This window comes from Chaetura pelagica, unplaced genomic scaffold (genome assembly GCF_000747805.2).
Source record: "Chaetura pelagica isolate M959 unplaced genomic scaffold, ChaPel_1.0 scaffold222, whole genome shotgun sequence".
In the NCBI taxonomy this organism is placed as follows: Eukaryota; Metazoa; Chordata; class Aves; order Apodiformes; family Apodidae; genus Chaetura; species Chaetura pelagica.
The window spans coordinates 5,506,391-5,522,273 of record NW_009952711.1 but is presented as its reverse complement, the minus strand read 5'-3'; the positions used below and the strand labels follow the sequence as shown (position 1 = coordinate 5,522,273).

The 15,883-nt window shown below is 37.9% G+C and overlaps 1 protein-coding gene across 1 annotated transcript in view; it reads right to left on the bottom strand.

The window, feature by feature from the left end:
- The window catches only part of NEDD4 (neural precursor cell expressed, developmentally down-regulated 4, E3 ubiquitin protein ligase), a 40,696-nt gene extending 35,699 nt beyond the window's left edge, over positions 1-4,997 (bottom strand). The window contains 4 exon segments of the mRNA XM_009994420.1: positions 2,346-2,399; positions 2,844-2,882; positions 3,424-3,502; positions 4,930-4,997. The gene's annotated coding sequence lies outside the window, so the exon portion shown is untranslated.
- Between the last annotated feature and the right edge of the window lie 10,886 nt (positions 4,998-15,883).

Here is a 15,883-nt window from a genome sequence, read left to right as displayed (position 1 = left end):
AAAGCAAAATCCTGTCTTGCTGACTTAAGAGTCGACATAAAAATAATTACATGTTTTATTTTAAAAGCAGCAATGGCTCCATTTAAATCTTAACATCACTGACTTCTCCAAGTATCAGTAACAGATTTTGGCACTTCATTTGAAATATATGTAACTGTGACAAGTTCTTGTAAGACAGGAAGAGATGGCAAAAAAACATCTAGTCCCTTCACTGGTCCATCTCATAAGTGATCTCATTTTCCTTCTTGACAGATTTTTCTAATGTGTTTTTAAAGACAGCCATAATTCAGGACTCCACAAACTGATCAAGCCCTTTATCCTACTAATGGTTTGCAACAAGTCACCAGAACAAATTAGATTTAGTGTTCCCTTACAAAATGCAAGACAGATGATCTTTAAAAAGTTCTAAAGCTGTTACAGAAAGATTTTACAACTCCAATTATTCCTAGCATTAAAGAAGAAAAGTTCTGAGCCTAGTTTTCAAGAAAGTAACTTTTCTAAAGCAAAACAGATTTCAGGCTTCAGTTTACCCCCAAAAGTTACAAGCACTTTGAACAAATTTTTATGAAGAGGAAATTATCAATTGGCAGGACAGTCTCACAAATGAAAGAAAGGATGATTAACACTGAAGTCCGCTAAAATAATGCAATATGAAACACCTTCTGATGATAGCTGCATCCCATGAAAGAGTGCAAGGCACCCATGATTTCTGACACGTGGAGATGAACTCACAGAAGTGGGGGAGCTTTTCAATGCTAAACAATCACAACCAAGGCAACAATTTCACTTAAGTATATAGCTCAAGACATCTGGGACATTAAGATGAAAAATACTGGGGTTATTGTAGAACTATACAATGACTGATGAGGTCATGATGCTTTGATCTCTAAGTATAATCATACATAGGAAAAAAAGCACCATTTCCAACTTGATACCAATAAAATGTTTTATTGGTTCCTCTCCTGTAAGAAGACAGCTGTAAGACTCTTCTATAGGTCAAAAAGCTTTTCTACCCTAGATTAAAGAAAGAAGGCTAAAGAATTCTCTTAGTGGAAACAACAAAACATCTGCTTTTGCCCCCAAAAATCAGGAATGTGACTTTCTATCCATGCCTCCTGGCTTCCAGGGGGTGGCAGTAATGTTCCACTGACTAACAAAGAAAGTACTTGGATTTTATGAAGTTCCATAACACCATGTTGACATTAACATCTGAGCATCCTGAAAAAAAACATATTTAACCTGCTGTGCAAGCCACAATTCCCTTTAAAATTGTTTTTGAAAAAAAAAAAAAAAAGAGACACAATATTTGAAATACTTGGGGCAGGTAACAGCACTAGTCAAGAAGTAAATGGTTTGGGCATTGTGCGATGCCTCTAACCAAGAAATGAAATCTCTTCATTCTTTAATCTAATTATTCTACACAGTCTGTACTTATATCTACATACATTTACATTCTTCCCAATTTTAACACAGCAGCACCTCCATAGAAGATACAATGGATTACTGAATATATGCAGAAAATACTAGGAAAAGAACAGTAAGTTTTTTATAGTCAACACAGTATTCAAGCACAAAAAGGTCCTTGATAACAGCTATCAAAATGAAGCTGTGTTCAGAGTAAAAACTAAAGACCACTCAAACCCTCCTATTAGTTTCAAACTATTGCAGAAGGAAAAGGTATATATTCCAGTGAGAAGCAATGTCTGTGAAGTGGTCCTATGGTTCAAGTGTCCTGATTGTACTGCTACCAGCCTTACTCACTTACAACAAAACATACATACAGAAAGGTAGGCAAGTAGACATTTTCACCCATAAAATGAGAGCATGGTCAGAGAAGGACATTTGATTTCACTGAGAAGATAAATGCACAAATCCTATCTTATTTATGAACTGCTATTCATATAGTGACACCTATCTACAAGATCACAAACTGCTGTGCATTTTCAGAATGTCCAAAGAAAGGTACACGTTTTCTTCCATGCAATTCCTCACACACTGAAGAAGCTTCTCACACCACATACAGAGACACCTACATTGTCAAGATTACTTTGTGGAGAAAAATAAAACATTCAGTCCAGACCTTTCAGTATGATAGAACGTAATTTGAAAAGCACTACGAAAGAATGACAATTTTATGAGTTAAAACACATCAGAAGTTAAGAACAGTGCTATAACTGCTTTGGAGCAACACCAAGTGAGCTAATGTCAGAAGAGTAAATGAATCCGGTCTGTCTTTAGCTTTAGGTTTCATAATATAAGTTAAGATGATTTGGTGTGGCCTTTTTAACCTATGTTGAATCCAGATAAGCTTACTTTCATTGCAGTATTAACTCAAGAGAACCTACCAAACGGTTTTCATCAAATACTTCAAAAAGGAGTCTGTGTTTCTGAGGATTAACCTAGGAAAGAGCAGTAAGTTAATGGTTAAAATAATATGCTGAATTCCAGCACTTGTCTTCAGCAAAATCTCTACATTTATGTAGGAGGAAAGAAATACAGAAGACACAAATTAAACAGCAAATCTACACCTTGCTACCATTCCACTAACCAACACATTTCTAACAGAGCCAATGACCAAGACTGCTGCTATCCAAAACTGTTTTTAAATCCACATTCATGTCTTTAAACATTGATGGAATAAAGAAGGTAACATCAAGATTGAAAATTTAACTCTGGCACAAAGAAAAATACTAACAAATGTATTTCTAAGAGAAGTAGTTTGTGAGCCTTTCTGAACACTAATTATAGACATATTTCTGATTTAAGCTGAAGTAGTGAGAAAACATTTTTTCTAACATATTATAACATCCAAAATAGGTAATAAGGCTGCAAAAAACACTTACTCTAAATAAGAGTTCTTCATTCCATTTTGGGTTTAATGACTATATGGTAAGAAAAAAAAAGGAAGACAACATTGGTTATAGTGACAATTGTATATTGGTGCCTTTTCTGATGTTTTACATCTGTTTTATCCCATGTTAACAATCCACTTAAGAATAAAGCACAAAAGCTTTAACTTTGCTATTGTTGGTTTAAGTCATAAGAGTCTTATATGTTTTAGTATTGTGATTGTGTTTCAAACAAAAAAGATAAAAGTTGTACAGCAACAGGCATTCTTACATCATTAAAAATCTCAGAAAATCAGAACAATCCAGTATTTCCATGAATTATACATTTTTGAAACAGTACTCTTCCTTATATTCCATAGTGTTTCTCTACCATTCACTAGAATAATTGAAGGGAAAATACCAAAACAATGCCATTAACAGAGAAATTGGGTAGATCATGGAACATTCCTATACCCATGTCTGTTCACTCAAGTGACATACTAATTCTCATATTTCCTGTAGTATAAACTTTTCCTCTGGAATCTGACCAAATAACAAACAAAACCACCACATTCACAAAGATAAGATGGCTAACCTTTTTAATAGTTTTTGTCTGAACACTGGTAAGGACTCCATTCACTGGATCATACACTGTCACTTTCACATATGGGTCACTGGGAAGGGGAAAGAAAAAGATAAACATGCTGCTATATATCCTTTTTTGTCAGCATTATTAGCAATTGAGTTTTAAAAGGCATAAATTAATAGAAGCTAAAAAACTAGGAGTTGCCATTATTTTATGAACACCATACACATTTATACTTATAATAATTTTCTAAATAGCTTTAGAGTTAAAAAAAAAAGCAACTGAAAAAGCCTGAAGTCTTAAATCTCGTTTTTAACATTTAAAATACCTGTAATTTAAGGTGCTTCCTTGAACATGCAATATTTTTTACTATATATTCTATCAGCTTCACCAAATTTGAGTTTAACCTGCATTTTTCTGTTAATGAAGGTGTCCTAATATGGTTGCTTAAAATGGCCTGCTACCTCAGATTTTTTTCCTCCTTCCTGTGATACAATTAACAGATTATATGAGTATCTACTTTTCACAGACAGACAAGGCATTCAATTAACACAAGGTGACCAAGACTGTCAGCCATACGGCAAAGGAGCATACAGTTTTCACATATTTAAATAATGAGAAAAGCTGCCCCATTATTGTTTAAAGTTAAAAAAAAAAAGCACATGAAAAAGAAAAAAAAAATAAAGTGAGACTGTCTGCCTTTAGGGAAAATATGAGTATCACAAAGGAAATTTTTCTAATGCTAAACTGATGTCGCACGTAACAATTTTTCTCGCACTAAAACAACAGCATTCCTGTCCGCTCGCCAAAGCGGCTGACGCAGAACCAGGACTAAACCCATCCCTACTTTTCTAGACCCTACTTAGGTACAATCTACATGTTGCCATTTGCCAATTCTACAAGATTCTACAACACATTTTAATTACCAAGTCTGCTATTTTCTGTGGGAAAACAGTTAAACCACTTTGATTGTTTCTTCCCTTACACACATTGTTAGCTTTTAAATTTGTACCTACCCAGAGCCTGCAGGCACTGGGAAGGATTTACCACATCTATAGAACTGGTGGGTGCTGTTCCCCTGCATATAATTTGAGTTGAAATAGTCTTGTTGCTACTAGTGTTTCATGTTGTGTTCATTATAAGTCTTTAAAGCACAGATGAGACAATTTTTATTTTAACTGGACTCTTGTTATTTTAGCTGCAGTCCACCCAAAGTAAAATATGTCCCTGTACCATTCTTCGTAACAGTACTATTTTACCTTGCAGAGAATTAAACATTACCACATACTATTTTGCCAATGCACAAGATCTGTCCAGGAGACTGTTGGGCGAGGAAACAGCTCTCTTCATGTTTACATAGTCTCTGATCACTTTATGAAGTTATCAGTTAAAATAGTTCTGATAACTTTTTTTGAAAGAGGCACAGGAAGATTCACTAAGATCTAAATAGCTGTGGAAAGAAAAAGCAATAAAGTAGCAGCTGTCCCTTAACACAACAACCACATATATCCTTACCTGGCTCCTAAGAGATCCTTCTTGGCCAGGCCAATTCCAGCTATAACCTTCACCCTGACAATTTGCGTATTCTCCTAAAATACAAAATAATATATTCAAGATGCATTCAGATTTATTTTTAACGTCTAAAGGTAGAGCAATTATAGGCAGAACTTTGAATTTACACTGAAAATTATAGACTAAGTAATGCAGTTACTTTATCTGAAGCAGCTTTAAGTTTCAGTTGCATATTTATTCTGTTGTTACCACTTCTAAAGTCTTATCATCATCATATCCGCATATGATGGTAGATAGAAAATTAAAAAAACTGGACGAGTGAAGTTAGCAGGGTTTTGCATTTTTTAAATTAATTTGTTTCTCTGTGTTCTGAAGGAGCGGGATTTTATTTGAGTTAGGGGGCTTAATCCTATAGGACAGGATTGTTAACCTAGCATGCAGCTAACTGGTCCTGCCAGCCTTCTTGCACAAACTCCAGATTGTTGTGGCAGTGGAAGTCCCCATTTTCCCCAGTAATCCTCCCAATACACTTGGATCAGACTGGATGCAGTGTGCACATACTGCACAGCACACACATTAAATTCTTCTCCTTGGGCAATTGTAAAAGCAAGCTGCCATTGCCACAGTTTGTACAGCCCAGTGACTTCTACTGCTCCCAGGAAGAGGAGCATCTGGGAGCAGCTTCCACAAGCAGTCTCGTGTTTCTCAGAAGGCAATTCTAAACCGTCTTCTCTACAGAGTAAACAAGGACCTTTGTGAGAACATGTTGTGGAGGGATAAGGATTTTTGGTGCGCATGTGCATGATCTGTTAGGATACAAGGAACGGATTGCCATTTACATCTCATTAGGAAATTTCATTAAACACTTAGACAAATGCAGACAGATCGAGTCAGTTTTCATCTAGTAACTCAGCACTCATGAGAGGGTGGGAACAGACTCTGGCCATGAACTTATTTTCTGGGAGGCATGAAAAGGGTATCAAATATATCAGAACAGATCAATAAAGCAGTAAAGAATGCTGCAAAAAATGCAAGAATCAAGACTTCTTGCATCTCTTTTTATTTGACAACATATTCAAAATACTGGTATTTCTGAAATGACATGTCAGCACAACTTGAGATATTTAAAAAGCAAAAAACTATTTCAGTTACACATTATTCAAATTACAGCTTCACAGGAGCAACATAAGTTATTGCACTCCTGTTAATTAACATAGCTGTGCAGTCTTATATGGCTCATCTGATAAGCTACTGAATTGAAGAGGAGAAAAAAATGCCAACAGCTGTGACCATGTCAAAGGAAGAAGACAAATGAGCACTGTTTCTCTGGAAAGCAAGAAGTTTTGCAGATGAAGGACTGTTTGTAGGCAATGATTAGTCAGAGATGCTTGTGAGGAAAGCTGATGCAGTTTAGTGATTAAGGAGTTAAACAAATACAATGGGTGAAGAAGCAGATTATGTCCCTGGGGCCTTCCTGAATTCCACATACCACTGAAAGTGTTTTCAAAAGGAGACATGTAGGAAGCCCTCAGAATTTGCTTTAGCAGTGGTCTCCTACATAACTAAAGAGCTGGACTCCCTAACCAATACCAAGTGGAGGCCTTCATAAAGCTAACAGGGAGTTGCATGCTAATCCCGAGGTAGAGACTACTGACTAACAAGGTAAAGCTGAAAATAAACCACTACATAAAAGCAAAATTAAAAAAAAAAAGCAAGCAAGATTTCCCACCCTCTATAGTTAAAAGCGATTACCAGAAGACCAAGACCAACATCTGCAACAAAACAGGCAATTGGTCAAGAAAATTCCAACCAAATCACAAGTCTATCTTTCACCTTCACCTCCAAGAAAGTTGTCTCCATTAGCATGTGTCCTAAACTTTCAAATTGCTTAGTCATTACCAGGCTTTAAGGCATAAGCTGTTATTGATGCTTTATGGCAGCAATAGAACTAACCAGATTTAAGAAAAAAATAACTATAACACTTTGTAAGCGTCAAATTAAGAACCATTACTTAATATTTTTATGTGTCACAAATATCCAAATATCTACCCTTGTCTCACATTCCAAAAAAGCATCCAGTTTATCTTCAGTCACAGAACCATCATAATCTCACAGGACCATCATAATCTCACAGAATGTTAGGAGTTGAAAGAGAACTCTGGAGATCATAAAGTCCAGCCCCCCTTGCCAGAGCAGGACCACCTAGGGCAGGTCACACAGGAATGCATCCAGAGAGCAACTACAGGCTTCAGTGACATTCAAAATCAGTCAGTCTCGGAGACTACTCAAGTTGAAGAGTACCAAGTGTGCATTTCCACTCACTGAGCACTTCTGCACTTCACTCAGTGCACCACTGCCCTCTCCCAACAAAAGCACTCTCCTCAGTCACAGCCCATGGGACTCAACAGTCAGCATCCAGTTTGAGAAACAATCTCATGTCTCCTTCTCAGAAAATTACCAGAAGCAGACACTGGTGTAGGATACACTGTCCTAAAAGACTGCATCTTTTCTTGCATCTGCATTTAGTTGCTTAGACTACAAGCTTTTCTCAGCTACTCAAGACAATTAGGTGCCTTTGGGCACAGGCATCTTAGAGTCAGGCTTAACACAGCATCAACACACTGCACACATGGGAAATCCCAAATTTAAGATCCACACTCCTTAGCTTTTAAAGTTGGCTTTATCATGCCATTTGTTTATTTGTATCATAATACAAATCTGAATTTATCTGAATTATATTTTACAAAAAGACAAGTTGCTTTTTATGTGACCTCAGGAAAATAGAAGCCACAAACCTGATGCTGAAAGTTGATTTGAAGATGTGTTGCTGAAAAAGAGAGTATTATTTGTTTGGGGTCAGTGCCAAATCAGGACAGCAACAGAATTTTCGTTAGCCCAGCAGAATAAGCAAACTGACCTCTGCTCATTAACTGCCATGCAGAAATATTATTTTAGAGTAAAAAAAAAATTAAAGAAACCATACTAACAAGCAAGGACAATACTTTAAAATGAAAAATCAGGCTCCCCATTCTCTGGTCACATCAGCATGCAAATTAGATTGGAAGAAATTCAGACAGCTCAATCCACTGCAGTCAGAAGTGCCTTACAATGGAAGGACCCATTATGCTACAACACTGCACATCCTGCAGAGGCAAAGGCCTGCTGACAGGAAACATGTCTGTGCTGTGACCATATGACCCTTTCTCCCCACTCACTCCTAACAGGACCTGCTGCTGCAGTTCACAAAAGCTTCCCCAAACACACTGATCTCAGAAAGCAATGAAGAGCCAGAGTACCAGGACTGTATTAAGTTAATTTACTGCAGCTAAAGACTAGGCAATGCAAGCTCTCCACAGAGACAAAGCATCAGATATTGGATTCTGGCATCTATGTGGAACAGGTTCAAAACAAAAATTCCAGGGTTTTAAAGACAATTTTGAATCTCATATTTATTCACCTTGCTCAGAAGATTCTTATTTGTCCCCTATGCACCCAAGTCATATAAGAAATGGTGGATCAGTAACTGCTTCCATAGATCCACAGGCAGCTGCAGCCCAAGAGTGTTTTGGTGGTCCGAGACCAGAAACAGGCTGCACCCTGTACCTCTTCTGTATTGACTGTAGACACTCTGAAGCTCACCTTGCTACTCTTGTCCTCCTCTGCAGTGTTTCCAGTTGTTCTGATGGTATAGGAAAGGATAATATGGAACATGCCAACTATTGTCTAATAGCACAGAAGCTTGTCCAGGAAGCTGTTCTCTCAAAACAATATATCTCCCCAAGAGCCTCTTCCTGGCCATAAATGCCTATGCACGCTTCTGCAGTCCTGACATTAACTCAGAGGGGTCAGGCTGAACTTATTTCATCCGTACAGGTGAAGAGACAGAGTATTCACTGCTGCTATGAACACAGGAGGAGTCTTACAGGTCTAATGCCCTAGTACCCAGCTGCTCTGTAACACAGACATGCACTTCTGAGACACACACAACAGCCCATTAAAGGCAGCAGCTCTGGGCACAGAGTTGTACAGGGGTTCTTTGTATATAAGGAGCAAGGATATTCAGCTTCTTGAACAACATCTGACTGCCAGCCACTTTGGAGGCTGGGCATGGGTGGGAGGAAGAGAACACAATAATGGCCCACAAGACATCATCATATACAAAAGAGAAGCAGATCATTTCACCATTGAAACTGTGAGCTGTTAAGCTGTTCACTCTGAAAATATAAGTACCATGAAATTAATCACGTAAAAACAGTGGGGGAAAAGAAGTACTATTTATTACATTACTCAATCTGCCAGGGAGTGGCTGCATACAAATGAAGTCCAAACAACACTGAATGTTTATATCAATTCGTCTGTTCCTAACAAATTCAAGGATAGATTATTTTTAGGGGTTATATTTTTAAAGCTGTGGGGTGGGCATATGGAGGAGGATAAGGCTACCTCATATTACAGAGACTGAACTATCCAAAAATTCTTGTTCTGGTTAAGTCAGACAAAGCACCTTTTAGAGAGATGAATCAGCAAGTTAGTCACCTTATTATTAACTTCCAGGTTTTATCATTATTGTACTGCTAATTGTATTAGTATATCTTAAAGTACATGTACAAGATTAACTGGTTGAAATACCTGAGTATGTCAACATGTGCCGTTTTCACAGTCTCTAACAATTAATCTATTTACTAAAAGTACGTAATAAGATAATGAAATAGGAGGTTTCTGAGCTGGTATCACAGAATTGGGTTGAAAGAGACCTTAAAAATCACCTAGTTCTCACCTTACAAGTTTTAGCTGCCGCCCATACCTGAGTCAGGGGAAGGTGGAAAAAACATACTCAAAATGTTTAATTTTGTGCACTGGAACACTATAATGTTACACCAGCAAGAGGCATTTACCTTTGCCAGTCATTAATGTCTGCAACATCCAGTAAGTCAACTATGAATGTATTACACTACTAACTGTTCTCCTTTGCTTGAAGCAATTAAGACAAAACATGTAACATACTATTATTTAATTCAGTGGCTATAAAGGCTCTCTCTGATGTTAAAGTAAACACTTCAAGTCCACACAATTTTACAGGAGTCTTCAGCAAGTTGCAATCCACTTCTCAGGTTGAACAGCAATTCCTGACACCTCAAAACTCCAGCAAGTGACAGATTGGAGTCAGACTTAGATAAACAACCACCATACAGAAAAAGCAGGTTGATGTGTAAAGACAATCCAGATAAAGTAATGGTAAAGCAATAGAAGAGAAAGGTTTTTAATTAGGAGTAGGGTTTTTCAGAGTACATATCAGACTAGTATTGAAAATTTAATTTTATTGGCTTTTCTATTTTAATATTTGGTTCAAGTTTTGGTTTTTCAATATACTTCTACAGAAAAGATTCAGACAGAATGTAAGGAAACACCATAACCAGGATGGTTAATTGAATGTAAAACATAAAATGGTGCTATCTACTGCACTACTAGACAGCTTTTCTTGAAGAAGCCAATATAAAAATGCCTGAGTAGTCTAACAGAGAGCACACTTTGTAGTAAACAATACTCCAGGCAATAACATCCTGTTATTCTTTTGTTCCAGCTAGATAGGTCAAGAATCAAATACCACTAAATCAAGCCAGGAAAAGAGCATAAAAGGATATTGCAACAATAAATACAGCAGCATTACCTTTTAAGATTCTGGTAATATCAGGTATTATATATTAAGACTTCCTTAACTTTCAAACCATGTCTGCATATACTGCACAGATAAAGAGAACAGAAAATTGAGCTTTGTACATGTGCAGATAAGGCAAGCTGAAATAAACATACCAATAGTTTGTAAGTTCAAGACTGAAACCAGAAAATAGCCTGGCCCAGTTCAAGAGAATAAAAAGGAGGGGCTGTTCAATGGGCTAAACATGTTCCACATCCCACGTACAGTGAGTGACCCCTTCCATCCCGTATACGGAGGACCAGAAGATCAGTAGAGGGGAAAAAATAAATTAAAAAAAATAATAATAAAAATTAGTGTTCTCCAGTGCACACCTATACAGACTGCTGTCCTCATTAAGGAACAACTATAAACAGCAAGAAAAGTTAGGACACTTGCTTGGGTAGAAGGGCACTAAGGACAAAGGCGCTGTTAAAGAATAAGTACTAGCCTAAGAGATGCACGCCATGAATGCATAGCTCCTTTTATAGGGTGCTTCTCAAACCTATGAGACATCTTACTCAAGGTACCCAGCTTTATCCTACTAGTAGCTTCTATTTCAAGCACAAATCATTAAGGACTGACATCATCACATGGAAGGCTCTGAAGCCCAGAAGCAGCTCGGAAATGATGCTGAAAGCTCCTTACAGCTGAAGTGTCTAATGTATTTTAGTTGATTAGACAGCTTCTTGCATCTGCCAGTTATAGGAGCTGAAATTTGTTTTTTCATGAGCTAAAAAGAATCTTTTCTTAGCAAGTTTCCTAGCCTGTATCTCCCATCCAAGGACACTTGACTTATTGCAAATTATATTAAAAAGTTTGAGTTTTGTTTTCTTACCTTGAAATCATTAGTGACTATAAAAGTTAAGAACGTTTCACAACAGAAACAAATTCCCTAATGGTATTTCCTGGAGTGATAAGTAGTATTTTAATCTCATATAAACCTTTCATAATCTGAATAACTAAGGATTTGGCTCTTCTGTTACCTACACTGAGGCTAGCACAGAACATTATCCCTTAAGCAGTCCAGAAGACACTGATATTCTTCACCTGTCTAACCTTATAAACAACATTTCTCAGTATTAATTCCTTCCTCAAATACTAAAGCACTACTAAGAATATTAAATAAAATTCTTTAGATGGTTAAACAAAAAAACTACAACACACAAGATCAGGATAGCTAGAAGCACTAATGCAAGCTATATTCAGCTCAAGCAATTCCAGCAGGAGACAGATACAAAGTTGACAGCATGAGAAACAGGCCCAGTGCAGTTATTGCTAAAAGCTACCATCTCATTTGAAAGAATTCCCCACAGAACTGTGAGGCTTAGTTGAAGGAAAGGAGTTCCTGCAAAACTCAGATCTTGCAAGGTAAGGCAGGCATATATATGTTTAGGTGACCTCTAAATGATAAATTCTGTTGGCATCACCAGTTCATTTCACCATGAGGAGGAAAGTAGGAAGGTGACTTTGCCATCTTGACCATTCCTTCACAACCCAGACAGCATTCTCATTCTTCTCCTCCCCGCTGGCGACCAACACAGCCAAACTATTTTTCTTTGAAGAAATTCTCTCAAAGCAAGTTTTAGATACAGGAAGATTCCTATTATAGAACTACATTAATCAATCTTGTAAGCAAAATGAAAGTCATTAACTTCCACCTGCTGGTTACAGTCCAGTCTTACTAACTCATTAGGAGAACTTAAGCATTAATTGTACCACAGGAGCATTTTGTGTTGGTAAATAAGGAAGTCTCATCCTTCAAGAAAAGCTGGAGCTTATCACAGTCTGTATTTAGCACATCTATTTGATTGCAAGTTAAGGAAAAGATTCAAGACTACATTAGTAGAGCTATCCACTTGTCAACAGAATTTTACTTTATAAACTAAAAAACCCAGAGAAATTCCAAATAACAGCAAAAAAACCCCAACAAACACCAAACCACTTTTCAACATGTGCAACCCAATATCCACAACAGTCACAGTTCACCATTGGCAAGCTAAATAATCATAAACAACTCCAGAAATGTACAAATAAAGGAACATACAAACATAATATACAAAAAGCCATGTATACAAATATATCTAAAGCTTTCCAGAATGAAATAGAATACACTGTGGAGAAATCTTACATGACCTGGAGAAAACAAGAACAGCTTTTCTACACAGGACACAAAAGTAATAGCTCAGCATCAGAAAACACTCAAAGTGTTTAATCTACAGAAATCCAAGTCTTAGCAACCTGAAAGTTTTGTATTAGAAAGCCATAGAATCGCGGAATGTTTTGAGTTGGAAAGGACCTTCAAGATCATCCAGTTCTAACCTCCTAGCACGAGCAGGGACACCTTTCATGAGCCCCTCAGCCAAAAATCCTGTGCCTAAGGACACCCCACCTCAACAAAGACACTTAAATGCACCAGCAAAGTTACAGCTGCTGTGAAAAAGAACTGAACCAGCAGTTGTGTCAGTCCGCTCCAGCAGATCTGAATCAACACTTCAAACTATATCCAAAGGTATCCTGAGCATGCAACAACAGACACAGTTACCCAATTCACAGGTCAAAACAAAGTCTACAGCACTTAATGCTCCCAACTGATTTTTTTTCAAGCAGCCTGGGGCAAAGAGCACTGTGAGAGAAAGTCTGACCTTAAAATTGTATGGTATAATTCAAGGCACTTTTTTTCCTCATTAGAAAAGTTAATGAGAGGATAAAAAGTATTTTAAAAAAATATTATTTGAGATCTTAGCCTACATTGAGATCACCTGTAGCAAGGTACATAATCTGTTCATTTGCTTTTTCCTATACGCTATCCTGCAATGCAAAATAATTCACAGTACTTCAGAAATGTAGTCAGCACTTAGTTTTAGTCTAATATCGTTCCTATCTTACATCCATTTTAGCCTGTATTGTGTATCCATAGGATCACAAACTATTTCTTTCTAAGAGACAATACCCCTTACTAAGTAAACAAAACTGGTATTGCTCGCAAACTACCATGTTGTATTTTCTCATGTCTTCATTTTCAGCATGTGACCCCAGGCCTCAATTTCCACACGCTGCTAATACCCTGCTCTGAACACAGAATTACTAGTTTTCCCCATTGACTTTTCTACTGCTCATTTACCCAAGTAAATCATAAGAAGTCCTATGGGTGACAGAAGGATACTATATCCATTTTATAGAAGAAAAAACAAAATCAGAGAAATTAAGGATAACTGCATCTGTTAGATTCAAGCACTGAAATTAAGATACCTAAATAAAGCATATTTAATAACCTGAGTTACAGTTTCCTTTTCATCCCAGCTTCTTCATACTTTTGTTTCTGTTGGCAACATATTAGCAATCCCTTATCGAGTTCAAATTATTAACATGCCATTAACCAAGAAATCTGGAATAAGTGCATTATTTGGGGTAGGGGGAAGAAAAATCCACACTCTAATACTGCATTCAGCTACCTCAATAATTAGATCAACTTCTCCTAACCTTCCTTGCTTATTTATTTACAATTACTATATTTACCTGCAGTAGCTGCAACAAGGCAAGAGGCTTTGCAGATAACATCAATTTCTCTTATCAATTTTGATTCATACCCCAAGCAAATCCATCTTGCAGAATGGGTCACAGAGCAGCCCTGGGGAAGCAGCTGTGTGCAGACCAACTATGCAAAAAATAAGTGCAGGGGAGGCTTTTACAGAAAAGTCCTTGATGATACTTTCTATCTTATTTGGGTTTCCGACTGTTTTTGTTGTGATTCTGGATATGCAGTCTTCCAGATTTAAACTCTGAGGACAAAATACCCCAAACACAATCCAGAGAGGCAGAACTGTAGTTTGCATTCTAGTGCCCTATGCAAAAGCAGCTGGCAGCAGTTTTCCAATAACACCAGGATAATTTATTTTGTCATTTGCATGCAGAATCACACATGAAAACTATGGAGAAAACTAAGCAAGTTTTTTACATGTGAATCAATAAGCACTAACTGAATATCAAAGTCTCTGATCATAAACAAACTGCATTTTTCACATTCATAACTGAAAAAGTTTGGCTAAACTTTTGAATTACAGTCAAAGTTGGATTTGACAGAGTTGCTTCAAACTCAAACTTTCTCCCCCTTCCCCCTGCTGTTCCAAAGGAACATGTTCATGTTCAAAAGATGGAGGGGAAATCAGAATTGTTCAATTGTGACCAGAGTTCAAAACATTTTCCCCACAGCAAGGAAGGCTAAGAAACAACTATACAGATCAAAATGTAATAACCTTATAAAAGAGAGCCTGAGGCATGGAATGTTTTAGATGGCATCAAAAATTTACAAGCAACTGAAAACAGGATCTTGCAATGAGACATGCCAAAGAAGCCTTGCAGCATGCTGTGCTACTTTTCTATTAAAATTCATATGCCATTCAAATACTAAGATAAGGAAACAAAATCGAGAGTTTTACAGTTACTTCTCCAGAAGTAAAGCAAAACTTCAGAAAAGGACTCATGTTAATAAACTATATTTAATAGTTTTAACGAAGTTAATGCTTGATAAGGATGCAACAAGTGTGCACTGACACAGAGATCATCACTGCCTAGACAAATAGAGCTGATCAAAGAGAGTCTTGATAAAACATCCTATTGGCTCAAAGACAACAGGATTGACATTTCACACAGGTCACCAAACACCTTTCAGATGGATACAGCTTTCAGCCTTCCTGTGCCTGCAATGAGAAAAAGTGACCCTTTTTCTTCTTGATGTTCCCTGCTACGCACAAGCCGCAATTTGGAAGCAAAATCCCACCCCACCTGCCCGCAGACCCGTCAGTACCAGCCACTGCCCAACATCCACGTGCTCAGGAACCACGACCTCCAGGCAGAAGTCGCTGTGAAAGTCCCTTTCAGTTACTGACGAGTTTATTACCAAAACCCTATCACGCACACCAGGTTTCCTCCTGTCGCTAATGGCAATGCAGAAACAAGCCATGCCAGGAAAAGCTCAGGCCCCAAACTACCTTCGCACAATTTTAATCCCCCCATCGCTCCAGGGGCCCAACTCCTGTCTGTGACAGCGCCTGGAACAAAGATTGCGCCCCAGTCCGGGGAGGGCTGAGCGGGGGGAGAAGAAATCCCGCTTCGCCCATCCAGCTCCGTCACGAGGAAGTTGCCCAACACGCACGAACCTCTCGGCTGCAGGGGGAGGCTCGCACAGCTTTCACACAGCAGCCCGGAGACAGGAACGCCGGTGCCAGGCGGCCCGGCAGCCGCCCGCCTCCTTACCGCCTCACC